The following is a 12,589-nucleotide window of genomic DNA, read 5'->3' as shown; positions in this document are numbered from 1 at the left end:
GGTCTACGAATATGAATTATGTCCTGCTAAAAACACTCTGTCTCACCAGCTCTTTAACGGTTATTGAAATAAGTAAGGTCTTTGTTTTCCTGTGCTTTTCCTGAGAGCCTGCTGGTGGGAGAGTGTTCTGAAGTGTGCTGTGACAAAGCTCTCCTGGTGAGTTCTGCCTGCTCTAACAAAGCCTCACAGGCTGGGTGGGTTATAAGGAACCGTATTCCTTTTCCACTGTTCTGGAAGCTGAGCGCCCAATCAGGGTACCATGTGGTCTGTTCAGCCTAGAGCTCTTTTCTGGGTTACACGCTGCTGGCTTCTCCTTGTATCCCTCACTTGGTGGGGAGAAGGAAGACAAAGGGAGAAAGAGTGGAGTGGGAAAGAAAGAGAGCAAGCTCACTTCTTATAGAGATCTTCTACCTGCTGATTCACTCCCCAAATGGCCAGAACAGCCAAGGCTGGGCCAGGCTGAAGTCAGGAACTCCATCCAGGTTTCCCTTGTGAGTGGCAGTGAAATCGGAAAAGACCCCCTAAAATTTACCCTGAAATGTGGCCCCTTAAAGTTCCCTAGAAATGCTATCCAGGGTGCCACATGCACTACTGGAATTTGGGGTGCCTTATGATTTCACCACGGGCTTATTACTAAATCCCCAATATTAATAAGCCCAAGAGGGTTCTTGCCTAATATTTAGAGAAGAATTCTAAATACCGGCACAGATGAGCAAGGCAGAATGATACATTTTAAGCTTTTATTTAGTAAGAAAGGTGCGTAAGAGAGTGAGAGCTTTATTTGGGGGAGAGAGGTGAGTAGGGGTTCATACCAAGCACCAGGAACCAGCCATGTGGATGAGCATCTAGGCCAGGAAGCCTAGAGCACATGGCCCGAAGGCCATGCGCCTTGGAGGCACAGGGCTACAGCAAACCCTGTCCTGGCAAGAGGCCAGGGAAGAAGAGCAGGGCCTGGGTACACTGTGCCCTAGGCTTTTAACCCACTCCAAAGGGGAGTGGTTAATTAACCTGATTGGCTGGTGGGCACCCCGGTGTGGCCAGGTAGGGGAATGAGCCCACACAGGGGCGTGGCAAAGGCATCAGGTAGGAGCATGAGGTCACACAGGGGCGTGGTCTTCCAGTTCACAAATCTGATCAATTTTAATCTGTATGCCTGCCTACTTCAGCAGGAACTGAAGTTACTTGAGCCCTTATCTGACGCTATCAGCTGCACTGACAGGGAGCTGAATAGGAAGGCCAGGACTCAAACCAGCACTCTGATATGGAATGTGGTATCCCAAACGGCAGCCTAACCTACTGTACCACAATGCCTGTCCCTACAGGGAGCATTTGTGGTGTGGTCTGCTTGTAAATTCATGTGGCTCCTTTTGGTTCCTTTGCCTTGTAGTGTATATTTGACTTTTTTCTCATGATTTAGAGTTATTTCTATGTTCTTTACCTCGTAACACATTGAAACTTTTGAAACAATGTAGGTATTTAGTTTACTTGTTAACACCTTAAATAGGCCATCTAAGACTTGCCTCTTGTATATTTTAAATAATTGTCATCATGTTTCCACAGAAATTAATGCATGGTGCTTTTCGTTTCTCTTTATTTGTGTGATCTTATACCAGAAGTCACCCCTCTCTTACTTATACTGCCAGAAAACTACACAATCAATTGCCTTGTATTGTTTGCAAAAGAAGATGATTGATGTCAGATAGTGATTTCTGAATGAGTGGGCCCAAATGTACTCTGGAATGATTCAGGAATAAAAAGAAGTAAAAGAACCACCCAAAGGGAGAGGAGGAATGAGACAGACAAGGAAGCAGTGAGGAAGGGATGTGCCGCCAAACCAGGTCACACTGCCGGCAGCATTCCGGGGAAGGTGCGAAATGCAGCAACTCCCTCTGGGTCGGGGTGACTTACAGTGAAACAGGGGGAAACCATGATACTGCCCTGGGTCGGGGTGACTTACAGTGAAACAGGGGAAATATGGGTAATCATGATACTGCCCTCAGACAGAAGACCTGAGCAGCAGTTCATTGTCTTACAACTGGAAATGATGACCATCCATCTGAGATCCTGCAGCTATCTAGTTCCTTATGTGGACTGGCCCACAGTTCTTTCTCAAGTCCTTCTACCATCTAAGGACACAGGTTTTTCCAATGGCTGATTATCAAGCAGAAAGCATACAGGGTTTTCCAATGGCTGATTATCAAGCAGAAGTATCAGCTGTATAAACTTCTAAAGGCAGGTGAGGGGAAAGTGACTAAATTATCTGGCTGTGATTTAAGTTGAATTTGGATAACTATTTGATGGGTGGTGAGACGTATACATTAGGTCCAAGTCCAACATTTCTTCTCAAAAAAGAACTCTCTGGGCCAGTGCCGAGGCTCACTAGGCTAATCCTCTGCCTGTGGCGCCAGCACACTGGGTTCTAGTCCTGGTTGGGACACCGGATTCTGTCCTGGTAGCTCCTCTTCCAGGCCAGCTCTCTGCTGTGGCCCGGGAATGCAGTGGAGGATGGCCCAGGTCCTTGGGCCCTGCACCTGCATGGGAGACCAGAAGAAGCACCTGGCTCCTGGCTTCAGATCAGCGCGGTGCACCACCCACAGTAGCCACTGGGGAGTGAACCAACAGAAAAGGAAGACCTTTCTCTGTCTCTCTCACTGTCCACTCTGCCTGTCAAAAAAAAAAAAAAAAAAAAAAAAAAAAAAAAAAAAAAAAAAAAAAAAGAACTCTCTGGATGTTTTGGGTAAATGCTCAACTGCAATCGAGATTTGAGAGTATTAAATGGACTGGATAGGTTATTAGGATTCAGTTCAGAAATGATAGACTTGTGCAGAAAGGTGATCGTCATGCAAATTTTCCTTTCTCTTCAGAAAACTTAATAAAAAGGCAATTATAAAACTGTGTATACTCAAGTCTCTACCAATTTATGACCTCAGTAATAAGAAAGAATCAGAGCCCAGTTCAGGGGTTGAGAAAAATCTTGAGTTCAAATGCATGCAGGCGTATGTTTGCACTCAAAGGCAAAACTATATAAATATGCAGATTGTTCTTTTTATGAATTCTCAGTTATTTATAATGATGAGTTAACTGGAGTTCATTATAAAATGCATGTTTTCTTTATGATTTTCTAGCTGTCAACATTATAACAAAGATATAAAGTGACTTCTATAAATCTTAGCCTGTCTTTTCTTTTCACATTAAATGTCAGCAAAATCAAAATATTGACTCAGTGGCATTAGAGTGATTTCCATGGTAACCAGCTCCTCTTTAACTGAGGGATTATGACTTCCCTGTGGATAAAAGTAAAAAGCACTGGACTTAGAGCAAAACAGCTTTTCAGAATATGAAAAAAAACTTAAACACACACAAAAAAATCACATACCAAGCAAAGTATAATTCAATGTTTTAAAATTGTAATTCTGTCACATTACAAATATGCATTTATGACTATATTTTAGGCTGTTCCACAATATTATTTTAAAAAATTTTTGCAGTAGGGAACCTAAACTTGCAATTAGTATACTGTAAATATTTTAATTACGCCTCTCCATGGCCTCAGTGTGGTACTTGCTTATTTTGAGGAAAGCTTACATCAAATAAAGGGAGTTACCTAGGAAGAATAAGAGGTCTTACAAGCTGTGGCTCAAGTGTGATCAGCAAAAGTAGTGCTCATGTCAATCATCCCTTTTCTTTGAGTGACCACACATCCCATTTCCCAGTAATGCCTTGTTAAAGATGCTGTGTGGGGTAAAAAATAGACTGTGATGCCCTGATCTGAAGAGGATATGGCTCCCGAATTCATGCAGGCCCTTCAGTCCTGAAGTCATGACTGGATGGTACTAACAGGGTGGAGACTTAATCCAATTGTGGTGTCTAGGAGATGCGCCTAGTGGGAAATCCTTAGGTCACTGGGGGGATGGGCCCCAGAAGGGAGATCTTGCAAGAGGATTAGTTACAAAAACCTGATTTGGGTCCAGTTCCTCTTTCTGTTTCCTGGCGTGATCATTCTTTTGCATATGCCCCTCCATTGCCATGCTGTGGCTCATTAGACAGTCAAACCCATACAACTGTCCAATTTTAGACTGTGAACCTCCAATAGCATGAGTCAAAACAGACTTCTTTGCTTAACAAATGGTTTCTCTGAGGTGTTTTGCTATAGTCATGAAAAGCAGAATAGTAGGGACAACAGGCAAATATTAGCTTTAGTCAAGTGATCAATAAGTTTCTTTCCTTACTGCTACATGATTATAAAGAATTGAAAAATGATGGCATAAGACTGCCTCACAGTCTTATGGCAACCCAGTAGGTTAATGCCAACGGAGGTGAATAGTAAAAATAAATTGCTACAGAAATGAAGGTCAATACTATTTTACATGTGTGGTTATTACCTATTAATAGACCTAGGTATCATGATGTTTTGGTTGGGGATAGCACACATGTTAAAAACAAATAGGAAGGGAAAGAAAAGATATGCATACCCATTCTACATGTTAGAACCTTAGAAATTTTACACATGGCTGTTATCAAAAAAATGAAAGACAACAAATTCTAAAGAGGATATAAAGAAAGGGAACCCTGGAACACTATTGGTGGGGATGTGTTATTAAAGCAGGTATTATTATAAACAACATGGAGACCTCTTAAACAACTACAAATAGAACTACCATATGATGCAGCAATCTAAGTATCAAGTATATATCCAAAGGAAATTAAATTAGTATGTCAAAGAGATATTTTTCACTCTCATGTTCCTGCGGCAATATACAAATAGCTACTAAAGAATCAACTTAAGTGTCCATCAATGAGTGACTTAATAAAAAAAATGTGGCATACATTGGATACTCAGTTGAATACTATTTAGAAACTTCTTTCATTGACAACAATATGCATGAACCTAGGGTACATTTTGTCAAGTGAAATATGCCAGGACAGAAAGACGAACATTACATGTTCTCACTCACATGCAGAATCTAAAAGGGCCAACTCATAGAAATGGTGAATAGAATGGTGGTTGGAGGTGGGGAATGTTGGTCAAAATTTGGTTACATAGAACAACAAGAAAATTCTTGTACACCCTGGTGACTATAATTAATGATTTTAAATTGCATTCTTGAAAATCACCAAGAAAATAGATTTTAAATGTTCTCACCACGAAATATGACTATATGATATAATGCTCATGTTGTTTATCACAATTGAGCCATTATGCCTCCCCAATTATATGCTATACATGACAAACACATATAATTTTTGTTAATTAAAAGTAAATAGATGGGGAAAAAAAACAAAGAAAAGGCCCACAAATTTTATACAATAGTCCAAATAAACAGGGAAATATTCCCTGGGGAGTAATCTTTTAATGATATTATGATACTATTGTAAAATGTAATATTTACTATATTGAGGAACACCTGTTTTTTTTTTTAATTTCAAATACTGCTACACTTTAGTCTTCAAAAAAAGAAACACAGATAAGTCACCTTAGATTCCATGTATAGTGAACTTTTTCTTCATTTTCCATGAAAATTTATGATATAATTTCATGACTGTCTATGCAAAACAATAAGGAGCTATTTTTGAATTTGAACAGTTGTCCTGGTTTCTGATTTTATCTTTTAGAGATGTTTAGCACAGTCATATCCTTTGAATCAAAAATTGTGATATCTCCTTGAATATGAAATATTTGGTCTCATAATCGTCCTTAAATCTTGGAATGTGTGGTTGAGACAGAGTGAAAGCTAAGTTCATTATAAGGTCACTTCCTTCAAAACAAAAACAAAATTAAAATCCTTATTTAAGTTTGCCCAAAAAATAATTTAGAGCTTTTAGTTATGTTGTTTTTTTAAACCTCCATTATTTAGCAAAATCTTCAAATGTTTACCCTATTGTACTGGAGTTTCACTGATGAGCAGAACACAGCAGTCTTGTATTTCATTTAGTTTACAATTGATTATGCTGGCCGGCGCCGCGGCTCACTAGGCTAATCCTCCGCCTTGTGGCGCCGGCACACCAGGTTCTAGTCCTGGTCGGGCGCCGGATTCTGTCCTGGTTGCCCCTCTTCCAGGCCAGCTCTCTGCTGTGGCCCAGGAGTGCAGTGGAGGATGGCCCAAGTGCTTAGGCCCTGCACCCCATGGGAGACCAGGATAAGTACCTGGCTCCTGCCATTGGATCAGCGTGGTGTGCCAGCCGCAGCGGCCATTGTGGAGTGAACCAATGGAAAAAGGAAGACCTTTCTCTCTGTCTCTCTCTCACTGTCCACTCTGCCTGTCAAAAAAAAAAAAAAAAAAATTGATTTTTGCTTTTAACTCTCCAAGTACCCTCTTTCACCCTATCCAGGTCACAGAACAAGGAATCATTTAAACAAATGATTTTTAGACACCAGAAAATCTGACATGACAGCCATGGGAGATTCTTCCACATAATTAGTTGTTTAGGGAAGTAAACAGAAAAGCGAAGAACATATATTGTTCTTTGGCTGTGTTTGAGCATGACCATTTAAAGTTGCCTGGATCTGATTTGAAGTAATGTAATCTTTAAAACCAATCTGGGGCAAGTTGAGGAAAGAGGAGTGGAAACAAGTTAGTGTGTTGATGGTCTTAGGGAACTCAGCTACCCTGGGTCAAAATCTGCTGTGAAACCTGTCTGTACTAGTCAGGTACAGCCACACACTCAATTTTGCTCTCCCAGTTTCTGGCTCAGATCTCTGGCACTTAGGATAGTCATTGACATTTTTTCAGAAGACTATGCCTTTTACAACTCAGCATCACATAATAGAAAAACAAGATTTTAGAAGCAAACAGACCTTGGTTCCATATCAATGCTGTGAACATTTACCGCTCTTTGTCTCTCTTGCAGCCTCAGTTTCCATACCTGTAACATGGTCATAGCATTACTGACCCTATGTTGTAGGCAGAATTATTAAGACAGGACTTGAGATTTCCCACTCCATGATGTATGTTTCCTGTTGAATCCTTGGACCTGACACACTATCGCTGGCTTGCAAATGAAGGAGGCCATGTGGAAAGGCATGTGGGAAGTCTCTAAGGCTTGAGACCAGTGCTCTGTTTTGAAAATCAACAGAGCTGGCGATGTGGTGTAGCAGGTAAAGCCGCCACCTGCAGTGCCAACATCCCATATGGGCTTCTGTTCAAGTCCTGGCTGCTCCACTTCCCATCCAGCTCTCTGCTATGGCCTGGGAAAGCAGTAGAAGATGGCCCAAGTTCTTGAGCCTCTGCACCCACATGGGAGACCTGGAGGAAGCTCCTGGCTCCTGGCTTTGGATCAGAGCAGCCCTGGCTGTTGTAGCCAGTTGGGGAGTGAACCAGCAGATGGAAGACCTCTCTATCTCTCTCTGCCTCTCCTTCTCTCTGTGTAACTCTGACTTCAAATAAATAAATCTTTCTTTAAAAAAAGAAAATTAGCAAGATATATTTGCAAAGAACTGAATTCTGCCAATAACAAGAATGAGCTAGAAAGTGGATTTTTTTTTCCCAACTACCTTCAGACAAGGACTCAGCCTGGCTGCCACCTTGATTTCAACTAGTGAGACTCCAAGCAGGGAATGCAGCCTTTTGGGTTCTGAGCTACACAAGTGTGAGCTAAGAGCATTGAATTTTAAACTCCTGAATTTCTAGTAACATGATAAGCAGCAACAGAAAAAGTAATCTATCATTGGAATTTGTTGGGCAAGGAAGTGACATCCAGGAGTAAAGCACCTGGCAAACACCAGGTACTCAGTACACTTGCTTCCCTCTCTCCCTCAGTGCTGGGCTGTAGACTCTTCCCAGACATCCCTGGCTGGACCTTGAGAATAAGCGTGATGATGGAGCCTCAGAAAGCAGAACTGGTTGGCACTATTTCTGAAAGGGTCTTGCTTTCCTCAAAGCAGTTTTCTTCCCTTCAAAGGGCTCAGCCTTGGCTTTTCTGGTGGCTTTTTGACCAGCATGAGAGGACCTCAGTCTGCCTTCTTAGAATCTTTGTGCATCTAATGAGGGACGACGTAACAAGTGGCACTTATCCTTCACAGCATGTTTCCAAGAAGTGCTCTAAGCTCCGGTTCAGCACCATAGAGATAAACACAAAGAGAAAAAAAAGCAGCTCTTGAAATCTCCATGGTTTCGGCATTGGGCAGTGCTACCCTTTGAATTCTTGATATTATCAAGGCCCACATTCCTGGATTTCTCACACGAAGTTTGCATAATCAGAAACTACTCGGCTTCCTAGAGTAAAATCCATCTGTCACACCGGCAATGCTCAGATGGAGATGGAGTTGTATACCCACCATGTGCGATCTTTTCCTAAATGGACCCCCAGGCTCATGAATGAAATAGTTTGCAAGTCAAATCCTTATGCAGTTCCTCTTTCTCCATCCTTGGCATGGATGCTGTCTAGTCTCAAGGACTCCCTTACTTCTTTGATGGTCTCACTCTACATCCTTCTAGTAAGAGTCTGGCACTGACCTAATGTGGCTCAGCTCTTAGATAAGAGGACTGCCAATCCACATTGTTGACACAGGTGGATTCTCCCAATGGAAACCAATCAGCTCAAAGTTCCTGAGTGTTTATCCTGACTGGGGCATTGATTTTGAGGGTGTTCTATTACTATGTAACAGATGAAAACAACACACACTCATTATTTCACTGATTTATTTGGTGAGGAATCTCTGGAGTTTCTCAAGACCACAGTTCAGATGACCAGCTGGGGCTGGAGTCTCGTCGGAGTCTCAGGATCGTTTCCTCATCTCAAGTGGTTGATGAGTTTGTTTCCTTGCACTTGCAGAATGGGCCTCTTCAAGGAGAGCAGGAGAGTCTCTCGGTGATTTTCAGGGAAAGCATGGATCTCAAATGCTCATGCATATAGCATAGTACCACACAGACTGATCTCCCTTTTGGTTTACTCAGAATCAACTGATTAGGAATCTTAATTAAAGCTGGAAAATTCCTTCACTTTTTTCATTTTCCATAACTTGTGCATGGGAGTGAACTACCATCATGTTCACAGTCCTGCCTACACTCAGTGAGAGTTATTACAACACATAAACCAAATGGGGCAGAAATCTTGTGGACAAGCTTAGCATTCTGATGAATGAGTGTGAGACAAAGGAGAATAGGCTAACAGGCCTTCCTAGAAATGACCTAAGTTCCTGGTTGGATCCTTCAAATGTCAACTTGTAGAAACTTAATTAATAACACAAAAGGTAAACTACAATTTTCTAGAACAGTAGAAACATCACAAGGTGATCTAATAACTAGAACAAAATAAAACTTCCCTCCCCATTTATCTCTGTGTGTTTTCTTTTTTCCTTGTAGCTCAAGCCATTCCTTCTGCAAAGTGCCTGGACTATTTTATTGGGTTAAAAGTGAGGAAACATAATTTCTTTTGGCTTCAATTTTACCTGGAAGACGTGAGAAAATATCTTCCTCTGTCCATTAGTCCTCAGATTAAACAACTTCGAGGGAGTGAAGACCCAAGTAAAATATTGAAACTAACTTGGTGCAAATATTAAAATTGTAGTGGCATAACTACTGCACACTTTCCTCATTGGTGGGCTCTCTTACTAATCCAGGGAACTGGCGAGATCTAGCATGGTCAGTCCCATGTCCTCTAAGACACTGAATGGCTGTGGGCCAGAGAATGTGCATCATTTGTGATACAGCACATGTACTCCACAGTGCTTGGGCCTATGGATTCTTCAGACCCTTTGGAGGGCAGGGATCGTTAGGGATAATTTAAACTCCACACCTTCCTGTTTTGCTTTCCTTTCCAGGAACAGTTAGATTTCAAATAAATATGAGACTTTTGCTTCCAAGTTATGTATCTTCTCAATTTCAGCAACTGCATTAATGCTCAATACTAACTAAATGGACATGGGAAAGCAGATGTTATTAAATGAAGGACAGATTGTGCCAAGCATGAAATGCAAACCTCTTTGCAACTTTCCCCGTATTCTCTATTTTCATCTGGCCTAAAACTTGTGTAGGGATTTATTTCTTTTTCACTTTTATGTCAAAGCACTAGGGAGTGATATGGTGAAGTATTAAATTACTATTATTAGGATTTTGTAAGGAAAATGAGGGAAAGGAGTTCATAGTCTGCTTTCTCCACCTATATCACCTCTGTTCTCCGTTCTTTGTTCACCACTGTTTCTCTAGTCTGCTATCTGGACGCTTAGTCCTGAAGAGGAATGAGACCACCGTCCTTAGAAGGTAGTTCAAGGCCTGTCTGTGCCCTGGGGATTTCCTCAGCACCACCCCAACCTTTCCAGTCACTGTTTTTCTGAAAGTATTTCTGATAGAAGTATTTTCTATTGGAAATTATATAAAAGACATGCTATTTTTCCAATCTTTTAAAGTAAATTTTTTGAGAAAGTGACCTCATATCCTTTCTATCTACACTCTCCATCTTACAGATTTAACAGTAATAAGGAAGCTTTTTAACAGGTGAACTCCCCTGAAGGCATGTTGGAAATGGGATTGACTCATTTCAGATTCTTGACTGGTGGATCCCTCAAGTCCCCATCCTGCATCTCTGCTTTCTTGTTCAGCTGACTGCGCCAGGCCTTCTGCACTTGCTAGCTCTGCTGCTTTAATTCTCACTTGTTCCGTATTCACAATTTACCTCCAACTGCCTCTCTTATCACCATGTTGTAGAATCAATTCTTGGTTTGCATCTCAAGCCTCCTTCTATTCCTCCTTTTTATTGTTTCTCTTTAGCATTTTGGTTTATGAATTCCACACTTCCTAAGTCCTCTGCTCCTTGGTTTTTTATTAGGGCCCTCTGTCAATTTTCTTCCTCCTACTGACAGTCTGTCTCCACTGGGAGTATCTCTTGTTCTGCCTGACTCTTAAGTGATGATCTCTGGACCCTATCTCTGGATTTTCTATCCTCTCATTCTAATCTTTGTCTAATAAATAAGTCATAAATTCTACATACTTTTCAGAAGTCTGACTGAATCTCTAGATTCATGTTTATCTGTAGGTATCAGAGTCTCTAAACTCCTTATATCAACACTGACTCAATTGCTTCCCCTTGTTTCCTGTCTTGTCACCCAAGTTAGAATAGTGAGAGCTTTATCAGGTTACAGTCCTTGCTGAACCAGAATCTCATCAGTGATCAAGTCTAGCTAATTTTGCTCCTCTTATGTCTGAATCTTTCCATTCACTTGCGCTTTTACTCTCCTATCTCAAGTCATAGTCATTTGTACCTGGACAATTATATAATTTATCTCCTTTTAGATAGCCTCATCTTTACAAATCCATCCTCCCCAGGACTTCCAGGGAGGATTTCCTCTTTCACACATCCAATCACTGCTCTGCCGATGATGTTAACTGATCATGTCATTGTTCTGCACATCACTTACCTGATAAAGGTGAATTCATTAGTGTGACCTTTGCCATCTGATTCCTGCCTGCTCAGAGAACCGTATTTTCCATGATTTGTGCCTCTCACTTCAGCCCAAACAAATTAAACTTGTTTCTGCCTCTGTTCCCTATTTCTGGAATATCTTCTTCAGATTAGTCTCTGTGGCAAATTTTCTTTCCTCCTTCAAGATCCCTGGTTCACTGCTACCTTCTTTATGGTAGCCTATGTAAGCACAATTTCTGGGACATAACTATGCTTTCCAAGTAACTCCATCATGTCTGCCATTAAATTTAGTTCTAAACATTTGTCTACTTCTTTTGTGTCCTAATGAATCTAAGTATTCCTTAAGACATGGACCTTACCCTTTTGTCTTTCTATCTTCACTGTACCAGAGTGTAGAGCTTCGTAGATAACACTGAATGGGAATATGTTGCATCATGTGAATGATCATAAATAAGTCTTCAGGAGACAAATTGTTACAAAGAGTTAATGCACTTTCAGTCATCTTTAATGTACAAAGAAGTTCAAACATTTAGAGAGCCTGCAGGAAAACCTTAGTGATTCATGATCCTCAGAGAGCAAGTGTGTTGTCCCTCTATCTATCATCTCAGCTCCAGCTTTGTTTATAACACAGGAACCATTCTAATGATTTAAAAGATGAGCCTGTTTTGTTCACTTTTAGGTTTATAAAAGCATGTATTTCTTCTGGTGATTTGCATTTCCAACTTTTGTTAGATATACAAAGTAACTATTGAGTGATAACCAGAAATACAGACTATAATGTGTTATTGGCATTGTGTACACTTTAGTGTATATGAATCATACAAATCAAAGAATGTTTGGCTTGTGATATTCAGATATGGTTAAAATAACAAGCCTTTCAATTAAGATGAAAAAAAGTGCTCAAATTTCTTTACCTTAAATGACTTTTGGATGTTGATCTTTCCTGTGCTTCTCTATTTTAGAGTTTCACTTAGCCATTTCTATTATAACCTTACACACCAGGTATATTCATCCTGATTAATCATATTTTTCCATTCTATAGGCATCCTGCTTTTCAGCAGTTCTCTGTCCTACCTTAGAAGACATTTTTGAGGCAGAGTGGCTGCATGTGTGCATAAATCTTGCTGTTAATTGACCTCAATGAAGCATGCACTTATTGAGAGAAAGTGCTTTGATTTTATGGCTCTATGTCTGTACCAAGAGATTTTGTAATATGAATTGCTGTCTGTGA

General features: G+C 40.7%; 1 protein-coding gene across 2 annotated transcripts in view; it reads left to right on the top strand.

The window, feature by feature from the left end:
- The window catches only part of NYAP2 (neuronal tyrosine-phosphorylated phosphoinositide-3-kinase adaptor 2), a 346,323-nt gene that overhangs the window by 124,560 nt on the left and 209,174 nt on the right, over positions 1-12,589 (top strand). The gene's annotated exons all lie outside the window — the stretch shown is intronic.

This window comes from Oryctolagus cuniculus, chromosome 3 (genome assembly GCF_051225735.1).
Source record: "Oryctolagus cuniculus isolate XC-2025 breed Fujian yellow rabbit chromosome 3, ASM5122573v1, whole genome shotgun sequence".
In the NCBI taxonomy this organism is placed as follows: domain Eukaryota; kingdom Metazoa; phylum Chordata; class Mammalia; order Lagomorpha; family Leporidae; genus Oryctolagus; species Oryctolagus cuniculus.
Note: the sequence above shows the minus strand (reverse complement) of the source record. Positions and strands in the feature narration are given on the sequence as shown.